This window comes from Bos javanicus, chromosome 8 (assembly GCF_032452875.1).
Source record: "Bos javanicus breed banteng chromosome 8, ARS-OSU_banteng_1.0, whole genome shotgun sequence".
Classification (NCBI taxonomy): domain Eukaryota; kingdom Metazoa; phylum Chordata; class Mammalia; order Artiodactyla; family Bovidae; genus Bos; species Bos javanicus.
In genome coordinates this window covers 6,159,969-6,176,043 of record NC_083875.1, presented here as the reverse complement: position 1 = coordinate 6,176,043, position 16,075 = coordinate 6,159,969, and the positions used below count along the sequence as shown (strand labels likewise).

The following is a 16,075-nucleotide window of genomic DNA, read 5'->3' as shown; positions in this document are numbered from 1 at the left end:
GGGCTCAGGCCTGTCTTCTCCAGCCAGTAAGACACGGCTGATGAGCAGGAGACCGAGTCATCATTATTATTTAGTTGCTCAGTCATGTCCGACTCTTTGGGACCTCATAGACTGTAGCCTGCCAGGCTCCTCTGTTCATGGGATTCTCCACACAAGAATACTGGAGTGGGTTGCCATTTCCTTCTCCAGGGGATCTTCCTGACCCAGGGATCAAACCTGTGTCTCTTGAGTCTCCTGCATTGGCAGGTGGGTTCTTTACCACTGGTGCCACCTGGGAAGCCCTATGCAAGGACTAAACAGGCATAATTCTCATTTTTAAACATTCCTAGTATGGGGAACAATATCTGAGAAAAATCAGAAGTGGTGGAACTAAATCAGTAAAAAGAAGATTTAGTCTTTACAGCACAGAGACAACAGGACCAAGACCAGTAAAGTTAACGATGCATTTACTAAGCCTCATAATTAATCCCACAGTGGTGACTTCAAGTTCTTAACGCTCATTCACTAAGTGGAGGTTTAAAAGCTCAGACTGCTCAGCAACCACAGCTCAAAACTACGTGGACGGTGCCCGGTGAGAAAGAGCGGGAGACAGTGGGGTGCACATCCAGCACAGACCAGAGGCTTGTCCAACTGTGTTCGCCTTCCAATCACTTCTGTTTTTCTCCATCTAACTGTTGGCTTAGCCAGGATGCACCCAAAATTAGTTAAACAGCAACTTTTATAAAGCATCTAAAAACTCAGAATCATATCGATGCTTTTTATTTTTTGGTAAGGGACAGGTGGAAAAACAACTCTGCAAATATGATTATACACGATGATGTCAGATCTGTGATTCCCAGCACACTGGCATTTCTTTTTTCTTTCTAATATCCTCTTTCCCATAAATCACCTCCATGCTAAAATGACCAGATGTTAAAAGATTAGCTTACAGAACTATATCCTAGAAACAGTATATAAATTGAAATATTTCTACAGTAAAATTTTTAAAAAGGCAATCCACAAAGTAGTGCACGCGTGGTCCACCCCTGTGCTGTGCTGTGCTGTGCTCAGTCACTTCAGTCGTATCCAGCTATTTGTGACCCTATGGACTGAGCCCGCCAGCCACCTCTGTCCACGGGATTCTCCAGGCAAGAATACTGGAATGGGTTGTCATGCCCTCCTCTAGGGGATCTTCCCCACCCAGGGATAGGATCCAGGTATCCTGAATTGCAGGCATATTCTTTACCATCTGAGCCACCGGGGAAGCCCTGGATTATTGCAAAAAACATGAAGCTGTTGAATATCCTGACCTTAAATAGAGCTTGTCTCCTGCTTGCCTGTTTATGTGAAACATGTTCTTTTTTTGGGAGGGGAGGCAGATTTTTTCTTTAATTTTTCAAAATTTATTTTTAATTGAAGGATAACTGTTTTACAGTATTATGTTGGTTTCTTCCATACATCAACATGAATCAGCCACAGGTATACGTATGTCCCCTCCCTCTTGAACCTCTCACCCTTCTAGTTGTTACAGAGCCCTGGTTTGAGTTCCCTGAATCATACAGCAAATTCCCACCAGCTCTCTATTTCACACATGGTCATGTATGTTTCCCTTCTACCCTCTCCATTTGTCCCACTCTCTCCTCTCCCCTCGTGTCCCTGCCACCCCTCACCCCGCCTCGTGCTGTGTCTACAAGTCTGTTCTCTATGGACAGACACATTCTGATTAGAAGACAGGAGCCAGGCCTTGCGGTTGCACCAAGAAATAAGCCTCCCCACAACACAGATGTGGCTTCCAGTACCTCCTGGTAACTCATCTCAGAGAGCAATTCTAAGCTGAGTATGTCTGGGCTTCAGGTCTCTTCTGCTTGTGCCAAATACCCAACACATTTCAATCCCCTACACTGCCCGGGACAGGAAGTATTTACGAAGGCTTATAAATCATTCAGCTGTAGTCCCTGTATTCTGAGAACCTCAGGGAAGTCTCTTAGTGAGTAACTGCAATCATCCAAATCCTAAAGGATGCTAGCTTCCCCCCCCTACCCACCCCTGCAAAGTGAGCTTTCCCCATTTTTCTTTCTGGGGCTCATTTTCCTTCACTCCAGCAGTCAGGCAGGCATCTAAGAGAGGGGTCAACACCCCCAGGAGTCCCCCATGTGCCCACCATCCAGTCTCTGGACACTGTACATTCTCCAGGTAGACAAATGGGATTCCAAGGGGTGGTGAGCAGATAGGAATGCAGGTTTCTGCTTCACCACAGACCAGTCAAAGCCTGCTGCTTTTGTTTGTTGTTTTAGGGTGTCAGTTGTCAAACAAAAGCAGCTATGAGGAGCAGCACTGGATCCTAGATTTAAGAAATAAGTAAATCGAATATATATCTAAATGGAAGGCACTAGAAATAAATCCAGGACCAGACTTAATAAGGCATTGCACATTTTCTGATCTTTCTTTTTTTTTAATCCATAAAGACTCTGACAAGTGGACTCATGCCTCATCATCTGATGAGAGATGGTGGGCATGGAGGGAAGTGGATTGAAACCTTCACTTGCAGGGTGTTAACACACTAAAGCATCACAGTATGGTTTTCATTTTTTTTTTCAATAATGTTATCAAGTAATGTTGCATGTTCCACTTGGTAATTTTAATTTCATTTGACTTTCATCACTGCATATATGAGGCAGTTTTAAATGAAGCCCATGCCAACCGAGGAAAATCGGCAGTTCTTTGGCAGAAAGGAATCTCCTGCAAGAACACTGAATCTTTCATGTTACTTCTGTTTCTGGTCAATAGGTCACAAGAGGCAACAACTTCTTAGAGCATCTTGTCAAAAAGTGAGGCATGTAAGAGCTGTGGGGGGAGGCTGCACAGCAGTAACAGAATGAGCAGAAAGGTGTAGAAAAGGGTTGTCTCTAAATTTAGAAATGAAATTTAAATTTTTCATTAGCACCGACTCATCACGAGAGTTATGGGTGTAACTGTGAAGGCTCGGTTATCTTAATTAAAAAGAACTGGGTATTTTCAGCAAATGTGATCTCTGTGTGTTAGAAAATTCTGAGTAAGCCTGCTGGACTTATCATTCAGAGGCAACATGCTGGGTGCCCAAATGGCAGGCTGGGGTTTTCTAGCTACTCTGTGGTCAAGAAAACATAAGCCTGAAATTTTTAACCTTGAAGGAATTATTCTCATATTCAGTACCCACTGGAACCCAGAAACACTGATCAACTTCTCCACAAATGTCTCATAACCAAAGAAGGAAATCTTCTGTCCAAGGGAGGAAAAACTAGTTGAGTAAATTTATTTTCACAAAGAAGTGAAAGACATAGTAGGAAAGGCATCATAATTCATTAGAAAATAAGAAGAGTGAACGTGAATATATTACCTCTGCTGTTACCTTAAGTTTGCTTTTCTATAATATTAAAAACCTATTCCTCAACGGTCACGACAACGTCCTTTCAGGTACTGTCTGCATTTTATCAGTCCTTTGAAGCCATAAATCACTACACAAGATATGTCTGCTTTCAGACACAAGTAGCTGGTATTTAAGCTAAAGAAGGAGATCCAAATCAGAATACAAGTTGCAAGCCACTCTTTATCTTTGGGAAGTGATTTTTTTTTTTTTTTTTTTGCCAACATAGAACAGAGACTTTAGCGTTGACTTTTTCTCTTCACGTTGCCAGTTAATCGAGCAGAGGTCGAGGATGATAACTGCGTCTAGGGAAACAGGCCTGCACACTGCAAAATGGCGTACCAGGCTCTGCTGTGGCTTCTCCCATTCAGGCGCAGGTACAGCGGTACTCTTCCAGTGGCAGTGATTCATGGAAAAGAAAGTGAAGCCAGGTTCACTAAAGCCTTCCTCAGATTTCAAAGGGGACGATGAAGAGAGGATCTAAGAATACCCATGCAGAATACACATCCTCTGGCCCACTCTTCAGGCCATGCCAGCGCTTCTCAAGCTGAGAGGCAAGGAGGACCTGAGGAAAGCAGGGCCTTTGGGGCTCTACCATCCTTGCAAGTTTGAGGTTGCTTTTCAAAGTTTTCCAGGTTAACAACTGTGTTTATGTGCCCTCTACTCTATTTATTTCATCGAAAGTCTTTTTTATTTTATATTGGAGTATAGTTGATTAACAAGGTTATGTTAGTTTCAGGTGTACAGCAAAGTGATTCAGTTATACACACACAAGTATCTATTCTTTTTCAAGTTCTTTTCCCATCTAGGCTATTACAGATTACTGAGCAGAGTTCCCTGTGCTATACTATAGGTCCTTGTTGGTTATCCATTTTAAATATAGCAGTGTGCACATGGAAGGAAAGCTATGACAAAGCTAGGCAGTGAATTAAAAAGCAGAGACATCATTTTGCCGACAAAGGTCCATATAGCCAAAGCTATGGTTTTTCCAGTGGTCATGTATGGATATGAGAGTTGGACCATAAAGAAGGCTGAGTCCCAAAGAACTGATGCTTTCAAACTCTGGTGCTAGAGAAGACTCTTGAGAGTCCCTTGGACAGTGAGGAGATCAAACCGGTCAATCCTAAAGGAAATCAACCCTGAATATTAGTTGGAAGGACTGATGCTGAAGCTGAAGTTCCAATAATTTGGCTACCTGATGCCAAGAGCCGACTTACTGGTAAAGACCCTGATGCTGGGAAAGACTGAAGGCAAAAGGAGAAGACAGTAATAGGGGATAAGATGGTTAGATAGTATCACCAACTCGATGGACATTAGTTGATCAAACTCTGGGAGGTAGTCAAGGACAGTGGAGCCTGACAGGCTGCAGTCCATACTGTCATGAAGGGTCGGACACAGCTTAAGAGACTGAACAACAAGCGTGTACATGGCAATTCCAACCTCCCAGTCTATTACTCCTCCTCCCCAGATCCTTACATTTATTTTTTTAACTTTTTATTTTGTCTTGGGGTATAGCTGATTAACAATGTTGTGATAGCTTCAGGTGAACAGTGAAGGAACTCAGTCGTACACACACATGCATCCATTCTCCCCCAAACTCCCCTCCCATCCAGGCTGCCACACTTACATTTATAGAAGTTATATGTGTCATGGTTTGGAGCTAAATGATAATTACGAAAAGAAGACTACCTCCATTTCATACTGAAAATGTACCAAGGTATTTGGAAGCCATTCTCTTTTATTAGCACAAATTTGGAATAGAGAATTTTAGAAAACTATTTGCTAAAAGTATTATTCTCTTGACCACCCACTAAGAGCTCCCTAGACTGTAAACAAATTTATTTTAATTGACCACCACAATGGAAATACTCTCCTGCAAACTTCTTTTATAAACATTGGATTTCGAATTCCTCAAGTCCATTATGAAGGGCAAGTTAATGAAATTGCATGCCTGTATTTCCCCATTCTACCAAGTCTTTGCTTAAGCACTAAAATCTAATTATATATTTTACATGATCAAAATTTCCAATCTTGACAGTGATCATTTAGCTTAAAAAACTAAACCCTCTACCATAGTAGAAAAATCTGCATATGTAATGAGATTTCAGTCTTTTCTATTCCATTATCCTAAAAAAGCACTTTGTCATCATTTGTTCTGTACCATAAATGAGCTTATTTGCCAAAATATCAAATGGATTTTTAAATTCATTTTAAACACCCTGACAAGAGTTAGTAGATTTTTGAACATGGGGTTTTAAACACTTTCTTTTACAGAAAAGATGTAAAATCCTATGGATTGTCAAGGTAAAAACACTAAGACTTACATGGGACACCTTGCTATATTAGAGACTATGAAACAAATTGTCAGATTAAATTTTAAGAAGCATAATGATCAAATTGTCTATAAGCTATGGTAAAATACTAAATTTCGTGATGAAATACTGGGAAAAGTGGGTTGGATTTAAATTGTCCCAAGTAAGCAGAATTAAAACCTCTATCTAATAAGTCAAGAATTGCAGAAAATGTCTCATATAAGTTTTCAAATGGCTGTATAAAGTAGATCTTTGATTTTTCAGATACAAGAGCCATGACTAACCAACTCCAGTCCAATATAACCTATCACAGGGTAAATTTTTCTAGGCAAACATTTTCCATCATAAGCATATTTTTCTTAGCAGCAATAAACAATCAAGCAAACAAAAATATCTTAATTAATTTAACCCCACTAGGTCCTTAAGTCATTTTTGAAATGTTTAGGCAAGTGACTAATGAGCCATAAATCTAAAATAGCAGTGGAATCTCCCTTCCAGTTTTCCATACCTGGACATCTTTACCCAGGTACCTTTGATATATTCTGGCAAAAATGAGGCTCTCATGACTCACTTAAGTGTAGGGATCATTTTGGTTTCTTCTGGGGGGATAAAGGAGCTATTTTATAGAATAAGAGATACTAATAATATGTATATGAAATATTTGGGCCTCCCAGGTAGCTCAGTGGTCAAGAAACTGCCTGCCAATGCGGGAGACGTGGGTTTGATCCCTGGGTCAGGAAGATCCCCTGGAGAAAGAAGTGGCAACCCACTTCAATATTCTTGCCTAGAGAATCTCATGGACAAAGAAGCCTGGTGGGTTACAGTCCATAGGGTCGCACTGAGTCGTATTTAAAAAGACAAGAACTACAAATGCAAAAACCATGTGTAAGCTAGATAATCACTGAATGCGCAGTTTACTATTGAGCAGAGTAACATCCCTCCAAAGGACCAAATGTATTCTTAAACCCAGGGACCCAATAAAAGATTAAAAAAAAAGAGAGATGAGGTCATCTTTGCTATACTATTCTCATGCAGAACGGCTCCCAACAGTATGTGATTTAATTTTAATTCATCCAGTTTAAAATATTCTCGGTAATAACATATTCCGACTGCTTGGCCTGGAAGCCTCTTAGCAGGCTCGTTGGTACTGATATAATGCTGCAGCTAATTGTACCTTCTAGATTTGGGAGACTGGGCCGTTCTGCGGCAATTCTACAGACCTAATTAGATAATGCAAAGTTAATTTTTTCCTCAAGTTTCGGTGTAGCGGTTCTTACACTCAGTGAGCTGAAACAGGCCTCCCTACTGGTGCGTTTAAATGCTTCTCAGGAGCCACTCTTTAAAACTCTCCGAAGGCCAGGGAGCCCAGGAGGGAATTTATAATGGTGCAGAAATGAGAACGTTTCTCATTTTGAAATATTCAGGATCTTGGCAAATGAAGCAACTGCAAGTTAGTTCTCCCCTCTCCAGAAAAGACTGAAGGAAGCCTTGGGTAATTGCAGTTCAGCATGTCTTAGTGCTGCTTTAGGGATCACGGGACTGAACCAGAATTACACTGTAGAGCTCATTTCATAAAACTAGCACTACTGAAACTCTGAGCACACAGTTTTGTTATTGTTTCTTCCTTTGGTTACACATCAGCCAAATTAATGTATTATTAAAAACTAAAAATTGCCTAATAGCCTCAATATAAAATTCCTTTCCTTCCCAATTCCAAATATTAAAATGTTGTTCCAGCCACTGCTTTACAAGTTACTGGATTTCAGATTAAAAGACTGCTCCAAATGCCTAATATGTATTATCATCATATTTTAATATAATGTATATAGTATACACAGCATATATGATCAAAATTACATGACTGTGGTTCAGCTTAACATACATGTACATATGTGTCTATGTCTACACATGGGTTGGGGCAGGGTAGGGGGCGGTGTGGAGAGGCACCTAATTAAGGCAGAAGAGAGATAACCCCACTTTCCAGGTGGCTCAGACAGTAAAGAACCTGCCTGCCAATGCAGGAGACACAGGTTCGATCCCTGGATTGGGAAGATCCCCAGGAGAAGGAAATGGCAACCCATTCCAGCAATGTGCCCTGGAGAACTCCATGGATAGTATTATTGCCTGGCAGGCTGCAGTCCTTGCGGTTACAAACAGTTGGACAGGACTCTGTGACAAAACAACCAACCTACCTCATTTGTGGGCAGGCCCTCTCTGGTAGTCACACTTTACTTCTCCAGTAAAACCCTCCTCTCTGATTTGATCTGTCGTTTTCCCCTGGGAAGGTGAGTGTTCCCTGCTTGAATGTTTCTCCTGAGCCGGTGTACCTGGGCATCCTGTTAACTGGATGCGCCACAGGCCCTCCTCATCCCTGGGGCCAGCAATCGGTGCAGGCCCTAGGGGCTCTTGCATCCTTTGTTCTCCTTCTCAGCAGTTCTGGTTGAGAAACACTCTCCAGGTCATCCTACTTCTGTCTATAGCACTGATTCCCACTCTGGGCTCCGTGTAACCTGCAGACACCCCAACTCCACTGACCTGGAATCACTTTAGGCCCAAAACACACAAATGTTTTATCTTCAGCTCCCAGCTCTACTCATCCTCTGGACCACAACTTTGCAGTCTTTACAGAGACTCATCTTCTAGACCAGACTTTCAAAAATCCAGTCCCTAGACTAGCAGCTTCACCTGGGAACTAGTTACTATCGCAAATTCTCTGCCCGACCCTGGACCTCCCGAATCAGAAAGTCTGGGCAGGAGGCCAGATGACCCGGGTTCTAACACACCCTATGGGCAATTCTGATGACTGTTCAAGGTTGAGGACTACAGCTTCAGACAGTTTGTTCCTTTGGAGGAACCAGCATCTGATCCCCACCACCTCGTCCAGCGAGCGCAGCTCCTGCTCCCACCAGCCACAATGGTAATTCTATAGTCATCACCTTCCTCCCCAAGCACTCGTTTTCCTGGCCCCCTCCTGTTTAAAGCTTGGCAGGAGCCACAGAGAGAGTTCTCTCCTCACTGAAATCTGGCCTCGGCATTGTTCCCAGATCACCCTGTGGAGCCAGCTCGGAACATTCACAGTATTCAGTGTTTCGGGCTCAGACTCTGTTTCTCTCTCCAGGTTCTCTTCCAGGCACCTGTCCCCAGGGTCTGCAGAGATCCTTTCTGCTTCTGCACGCCCATTCCCTATCCCCATGCACTTGACCTCCAACCCTCCCTCCCAGGGACCAGCTGTCTGACCGCCCGCCAGTCCACCCCAGGCTGGATGCTGCTTCCCTGAGACCTGGGACCAGCAGCTACTGCAACCCTCCTTTCACCCTCTGCTACCGTTACTTGTGCATCTGGCCCACAAACTTGACAATCTAGGACCACGCGTAGCACGATGACCACATAATTCATCATCTGACCCAGAGCGTCCCTGAGGACACCCAGCATCCTATCAAGTGCTGCCAGCCCTCCAGACGGCTCGGCACCACCACACGGGCCTTCTGTCTACTTCTCATGCATTCTGGCCTCTTCCACCCTCAGGGTGGCCCTGCCTGTCCCCTGGGCCAGCCAGGCTCTGCCCAGAGAGTTGCAGCCAGGCCTCAGCCACCATCACCCCTGCCTTCTCCTCCCCACCACTCAGCCTACACCACCTCACATGCTTCTGTCTGTCTGAAATGAACACTCCAGTATCTCTGTGGCCCCCTCCAGCACAGCCCATAGGAGCTCATCTGTGTTGTTAAAATCTGCAGGGGGGGTTGGGGAGGAGTGAGAGGAGGGGAAAGGGTTAGAGGGCACAGCTGGTCAGGACACCTGAGAATGACTGTGTACACGACCTTGGGCAGGGTTCATGGCTCTGTAACTCAGGGGCCTCCCTTCTACAGTGAGGATTACATGAGACTGCGCTAGAGGGTTATTACTACAATTAACATCACACAGGACTGACTGTGTTATCTGTTATCACCATGCATTTTACTGCTTTAGAGAATCACCAATGACCAGAGCACACGATGGTATTGAGGAGACAAGAGGGGTTTGAATCTTCCAATCAGGGAGTCAGAAGCAGAATGTCACCACACCCCAACTCCACCTTGGAGGCTTCCAAAACGCTGCTCTTCCTGCTCCACCAGAAACACCCCAACCTGGTTCCTTAGCCTCCCATTCAGCGCCTTCAGAATGTGGCCCAGACTTACTCTTCCAATCTTAGGTTCCACCACTTGTCATGAGTAAAACCAGCCTCCATTTGGTCTCACCAGATTCCTTGCATCCAGAACACTCTTCCTTGTGCGAACCCCACCCTGCTCCAGGTGGAGCCAAACACTGGGCTCTGGCCTCCGAGCACCCACCTTCTGCAGCTGTGGTGGGACCTTTGGGTGGGGGTGACACCCCACTGTGGGTGCAATAAGGGACGGAGCCTGTGTCTGGGACACCCCTACGTCTCCAGTGCCCAGCCGGGTGCCTCGGGGGTCCTCCATTCGCTATTTAGGGTAGATGGAAGGGTGGAGGTTGGGAGGTACGGTAAAAAGGCCTGATTCATGAATGAAAAGAAAACTGCTATTTTTATAGACAAATACCTTCTGTGTGGTCATTGGATCAAGACCTGAGTAAGTAACATCTTTACTACGTCAAAAGCTTTCCACCTCCTCTACAGCACTGAGTCTCCGATGCCTGGAGCGATGCCTGGCGCTGAGTAAATGCTCGGTGGGTATGTGACACTTCTACTGAGAGAGTGACTGCCATGCTTACAGCGCAAATACTCTCCCAGCTCTCACGTTGTTAATACACCTTCTACCCTTTCACCCTTCCCTCTTCCACCTTACAGAACCCAAATATAAAAGCATTCCTGAGATTCCCTGGTGGTCCTGTGGCTAAGCCTTTGAGCTCCCACTGCAGGGGACCAAGGTTCCATCCCTGGTCAGAGAACTAGATCCCACATACTGCAATTAAGACCTGACGCAACCAAAAAGAAAAAAAAGTCATTCCTTTCATAGCTTCAGCCTGTGTGCATTCTACCCTAGAGAAATTTCAAATTCTTGATTTCACTAGTTTTCTTCTTCTGTCAGATTGTGCATTCTTTCTTTAGGGATGAAAATCAGAATCCAAAATACGAACAAAGACAACAATTGAGGTTGAAGCTGAATAATCACAACCCGGTTCCAATGTTCGAGAGCTGTTCAAATCTTGCTGACCAAGCTTCTTCTTCTTTTTTGTTTTTTTAATAACTCAAGTTGGAAATTACAAATTATGTTTACAAATGGCCCAAGCTCAGAACTCTGATGTTCATTAATGCATTATTTTCTCTCTCATCTCTAATTTACTATTAACTGATCTAATGTAGTGTTTACCAGAACCAAAGTGAAGCCGGTACCTTATCTCCCTTTTCAAGCAGCTGGTCCCATCACGAAATAGTTTTCCAAATTCTGTTTCCACGCTTTCTTTACTAGTAATTGTGCACTCCCTGAACGGCTGTTCTGAGCCTTCTCCACCTGCTAAGGGAACATCCTGTGGCTGCTCCCAGAGTGAGGTGTCCTTACACAGACACCAGAGTAAGGAGGGGAAGGAAGCAAGGCCATGTGGGTGCTCGAGTCTTTTCTTCAACTAGGATATGATCCCTTCAGAGCAGGGCTTTTCCTTGAGGCCATCTTGGTGCTCTCAGTGGGGTCTGGAGCAGGGGGTGGCGGTGTGTCCCAGAAATTAGAATTGTATTTTGGGTATTCATCCCTGAAGAATGAATGTACAATCCGACAGAGGAAGAAAAGTAATGAAATCAAGAATGTGAAATTTCTAGAGCTGAATGGACACAGCCTGAGGCTGTGAGAGGAATGCTTTTATAGTCAGGGTCTGTATAGTGGAAGAGGGACGGTGAGGAAGTAGAATGTGTATTAATAGCATGGACAGAGTTCTGTGAGAACTGGGAGAGTATCTGCACTGTACTCATGGCAGTCACTCCCTCAACAGATGTGTCAAATACCCATGGAGTGTTTGCTAAGCCCAACCACTGCTCTAACAGGACTGATGTCTGACCTTCCACCACCGGATGGAAAATACTTCCACAGAATTGACAGGCACAGAAATTCTTAGGGACGTCTGCATTTTCAGGGCGCCCAGCCCTGCAGGGGAGAGACGTGGATGAAGGCTGCAGCACCGTGGAAGGGGAGGGAGAAATTCCACGAGCAGGAAACGTGACTCCTGCCTCTCAAAGACTCAGTGCTTCACAGGCACCTTTAAGAAATGCGACAGCTTCAGAGTCTCAACCCAGGAGAACGCATGTACGCAAAACTGCATTAATTTCAGGAAGCCCGTAGAACCCAAATTTCTTAGACTTGGTAACATGGGAGGTTTTCATTGCAGGAGTGGGAGAGGACAGCAAAACAGAGAACGACAGTGACAACACAGTGAGACAACAGTGACCTCTTCTGACGCTACACTTCTGCTAAGTGACAGCTCCACCCCTAATAAATGAGCTTTTGTTTGAAATAAAATATCATGGTCAAGGCGGAGAAGGCAATGGCACCCCACTCCACTACTTCTGCCTGGAGAATCCCATGGACGGAGCAGCCTGGTAGGCTGCAGTCCATGAGGTCGCTAGAGTCAGACACGACAGAGTGACTTCACTTTCACTTTTCACTTTCATGCATTGGAGAAGGAAATGGCAACCCACTCCAGTGTTCTTGCCTGGAGAATCCCAGGGACGGGGGAAGCCTGGTGGGCTGCCGTCTCTGTGGTCGCACAGAGTCGGACACGACTGAAGTGACTTAGCAGCAGCAGCATCATGGTCAAGGGCAGAATTTTTCTGGTTGAAACTGATCACAGCTGAGATAAAAGGCTTTGCTAGGGTAGAACCTGACCAACTGGGTAGTCAATTCAGTCACAGCCTCATTAACCAAGGCTCCTTTCCACTGGTCTCAGCTTATCACATAAAACCTCTCCATCTAGCAACAGTTCTTGAATGAATCCTACTCTGCACGCCCTGAACCTAAATGGCATTAACAGTTTGACTTAAGCAACATTGGTACATACTGAGAACCACCAGTTCACATGCAGCTTCTCACCAGCACTGAATTTGTTATAGGAGAAGCACAGATCTTTCAACATCTCCATTTTAGACCTTTATTTTTGGAGGCTAATGATTCAATGTTAAACACTCAGGGCTGGAACCTTGGAGAAATGGTCTAGGAGATACTGTAATTTATTTAATTAAAGGAACTGTCTACACTTTGGAAGTGCTAAACAGATGGTTGTAGTACAAGCTGACCTTAAAATATTCTGAGAACAAAGCCTAAAAAGATAAGCCTTCACATTAAAACTGCAAAATGTAACATTGGAATGTACAGATTTCGGTCTTCAGAACCTTCCATGTAATAAACAACCTGTCACTTTGCTATCACTTATTGGGTGCCTCTGGTCACCTTCCTTCTCCTTCACTCCCATGTGCAAACACCTAGTCCTGGTGCCTCTGCATCTCCATTGAATCGCTCTTGAATTAACTGACTTTTCTCCCCTTCCCCTGTCACTCTGCCAATTCCATCAACATCACATCCCACCCGGGCTATTATAACCTCCAACAGGAATTCCCATCTGCTCCTGCTCTAAACCAATACCACCAGAGTGATCTCTTCAAAGCACAAATCTGATCGTGTCTCTCCTCTATATAAAAATCCTTCCACGAGCTTCGTCTTTGGAGTTGATGGCTGCTCTAAAGACCTGATCCCTGGCCTGGTCTCCTGGCACCCTCACTCTTCATGTCCTAATGGTTGTTGTTCAGTCGCTCAGTCATGCCTGACTCTCTGTGACCCCATGAACTGCAGCACTTCATGCTTCTCTGTCCTTCACTATCTTCTGGAATTTGCTCAAATTGCTCTCCATTGAGTTGGTGATGCCTCCAACCATCTCATCCTGTTGCCCACCTCTCCTGCCCTCAATCTTTCCCATCATCAGTGTCTTTTCCAATGAGTCGGCTCTCTGCATCAGGTGGCCAAAGTAATGTTCTAACTCCACTGGTCTTATTCTGCCTCCTCAGATCACCATGCTACCTCCTACCTCAGAACCTTTGCACATACTCCTCCCTCTCAGGCCTGCCCCCCACCCACTCCCAGATCAACAGTGACTCTTCTTCAGATCCTCAGACTCTAACTCAAGGGCCATTTCTTCAGATAAGGCTTTCATGCCCAAGCACCACCATTTGTTACCCGCTGTGGGTTTTTTTTTTTCCACAGCATGTGGCACAGTTATTATTTATAGGCCTATGAAGTCTTGATTGATATGATTTTTGACCCAGTAGCCTACATGATTCAAAAGGTTAGGGAAAAGGAGTATTTCCCTATCAAGTAGCACCAGGACGTAGGAGGTAGTCAAAAAAGTTTGTTGAATAAATGAAAACTTATCCAACAGAGTATGATTTGAATGGTAAGATCACGTTTCACATCATTCACATCAGAGAAACAGCAAGAGGCCCAGAGATGAGAAAGTGACAAGAAATGTGTTTCTGTTGTCTTGACCATAGGTGACCTGTTTTGCTGATTAGATCTAAAGGAGGAAGTAGTCCAGAGGAAAAAGCACCTGGCTGCAGAAGACTTTTGTGCCTGGAACACTGAAAGATTAAGGCAGGAAGCTACATGTGGTGAACCCACCAGGACCAGCTTGCTAGAGTAGAGGCAGAATTTGTATTTGGTAAATGGGATTATTCCAGACTATCTCAGGTCATTTATCAGAATCCAGAAAGCCCTATAAATGGACCAGCATTAAGGAGAGGCAGATGTTTCACCATGGGTGGAGTATGTGTAATCATAAAGTAAAAGACCAGAAGAGGGAAGGGAAACTCAGGAGTCTTCCCTAAGTGAGATGTCCTTGGGCAGCTGCATCTCAGAAGCTCTTGGTTAGTTTTGAGCAGTAGTACCTTATTTGCACTCTTATGACTTATCCGTTATATCTTCAACTGCTTAGTTAACATATACCTGCAAACTTAATAAAGACATTTGGCTCTCCAGATACATAAAGCAATCTTCTTAATGTTAATTGTTTGAAAGTCTTACAAACCTAGTTTTGGCAAAGCTAGTTTCTGTCTTTGGCAAATGACAGAAATTATACTGGATCCACCGACAAGCTATATTCAATAAGCTGGACCAAAAATTAAGTTATAACCACCTCCTATAGCTATTAAATGAGCTCGAGGCCCAGTCCCTGTACTAGCAGTAATAAAAATATTTCAGTATTTCAGGACCTTGGGGCTGACACTCCATCACCCCTTTGTAAGATTTTGTCATCTGAATTACAGGACATTCTGAATATGGCTAATTCTGTCACTCTTTCCTCAGTTTCTCGCCCAGGAAATGGCGTTTAAACGTCTCCAGCTCTGTTAAAGGCCATTTGTGATCACAAAATACTTGCAAACAACTGCAGTATTCGGTAGTCCTTGGTAAGTCATTTTGAAAGCAAAATCATAAAGAGGTCACCATCACTCCACGAAAGTTGAAGGGCTTAAAACGACAAACACATTCAAAAGGAAAACTGGGTACTTTTTATTATCCTTAATTTAAATGACTTCAAGGGAAACCCCCCACCCCTCCAAGACGTTACAGAGATCCCAGTGCCATTAAGTCTTCAAATAGACGCTACAACTTGAGAGTACATCTCAAGAGTAAATCTAACCCCAACACAGGGGCAGGAGCTGATAAGGAAATCTCTTCCTACGATTCTTAGGGTTGAAAGGATGCCTGCTCACTCAACTTCCAGACGCTAACTTTTCAGAAGGAAAGTTAATAAAGGGGACCCCTTGGATGCAATGCAGATGCTGTTTGCAGAAGGCGCTGGAAGCGGCACGTCTCCCACCCCACCCCACTCTGGGCCCCTCGCCCCGCCCCGCCCCGCCGCGGCCCGGTCGCCCCCTGCCCCCGGGAAGGAGGGGCGCGGCCGCAACGAGGGGCGCGGCCGCGTCAGCGGTCACCTACGTCCCGGGGAGCCGATGGAGCCGCCGGGGAACGTCGGGCGGCGGACAGCGCGTCCGCAGCCCCTCGGCTCAAGTTAGTTTGGGCGCTCGGCCGGAGCCTGGGGAGGGGCGGGGAGAGGGGTGTTCCGGCCCGACGGGGCGGCCGGGAGAGGGGCTGCGGGACTGGGGGGCCCGGGGGTGGGCGAGGGAGGCAGGTCCCGGGCGAGGCCTCGGCCGCTCCTCGCCGGTCTCGGCGCCGGAGCCTAGGGGGCGGCGCTCTTCTCAGGGCCGGGGGCGGGGCCGCGCGCTCCCATCCCGGCGGACGGTGGGGGCGCCGAGGGCCGAGCAGCCGGGGGGCGCCCGAGACGCGCGGGGGCGGCGGCTGCCGGACCCCGGGGCCTGGTCCGCACCGGGCGGTGGCGGCGGCCGCGGGCCCCTCGCCTCCGTCAGGCCTGCACGCGCCACAGGCCGCAG

The 16,075-nt window shown here is 45.5% G+C and overlaps 1 protein-coding gene across 2 annotated transcripts in view; it reads right to left on the bottom strand.

The window, feature by feature from the left end:
• Positions 1-16,075, bottom strand: part of GALNT7 (polypeptide N-acetylgalactosaminyltransferase 7) — a 136,026-nt gene that overhangs the window by 119,473 nt on the left and 478 nt on the right. The gene's annotated exons all lie outside the window — the stretch shown is intronic.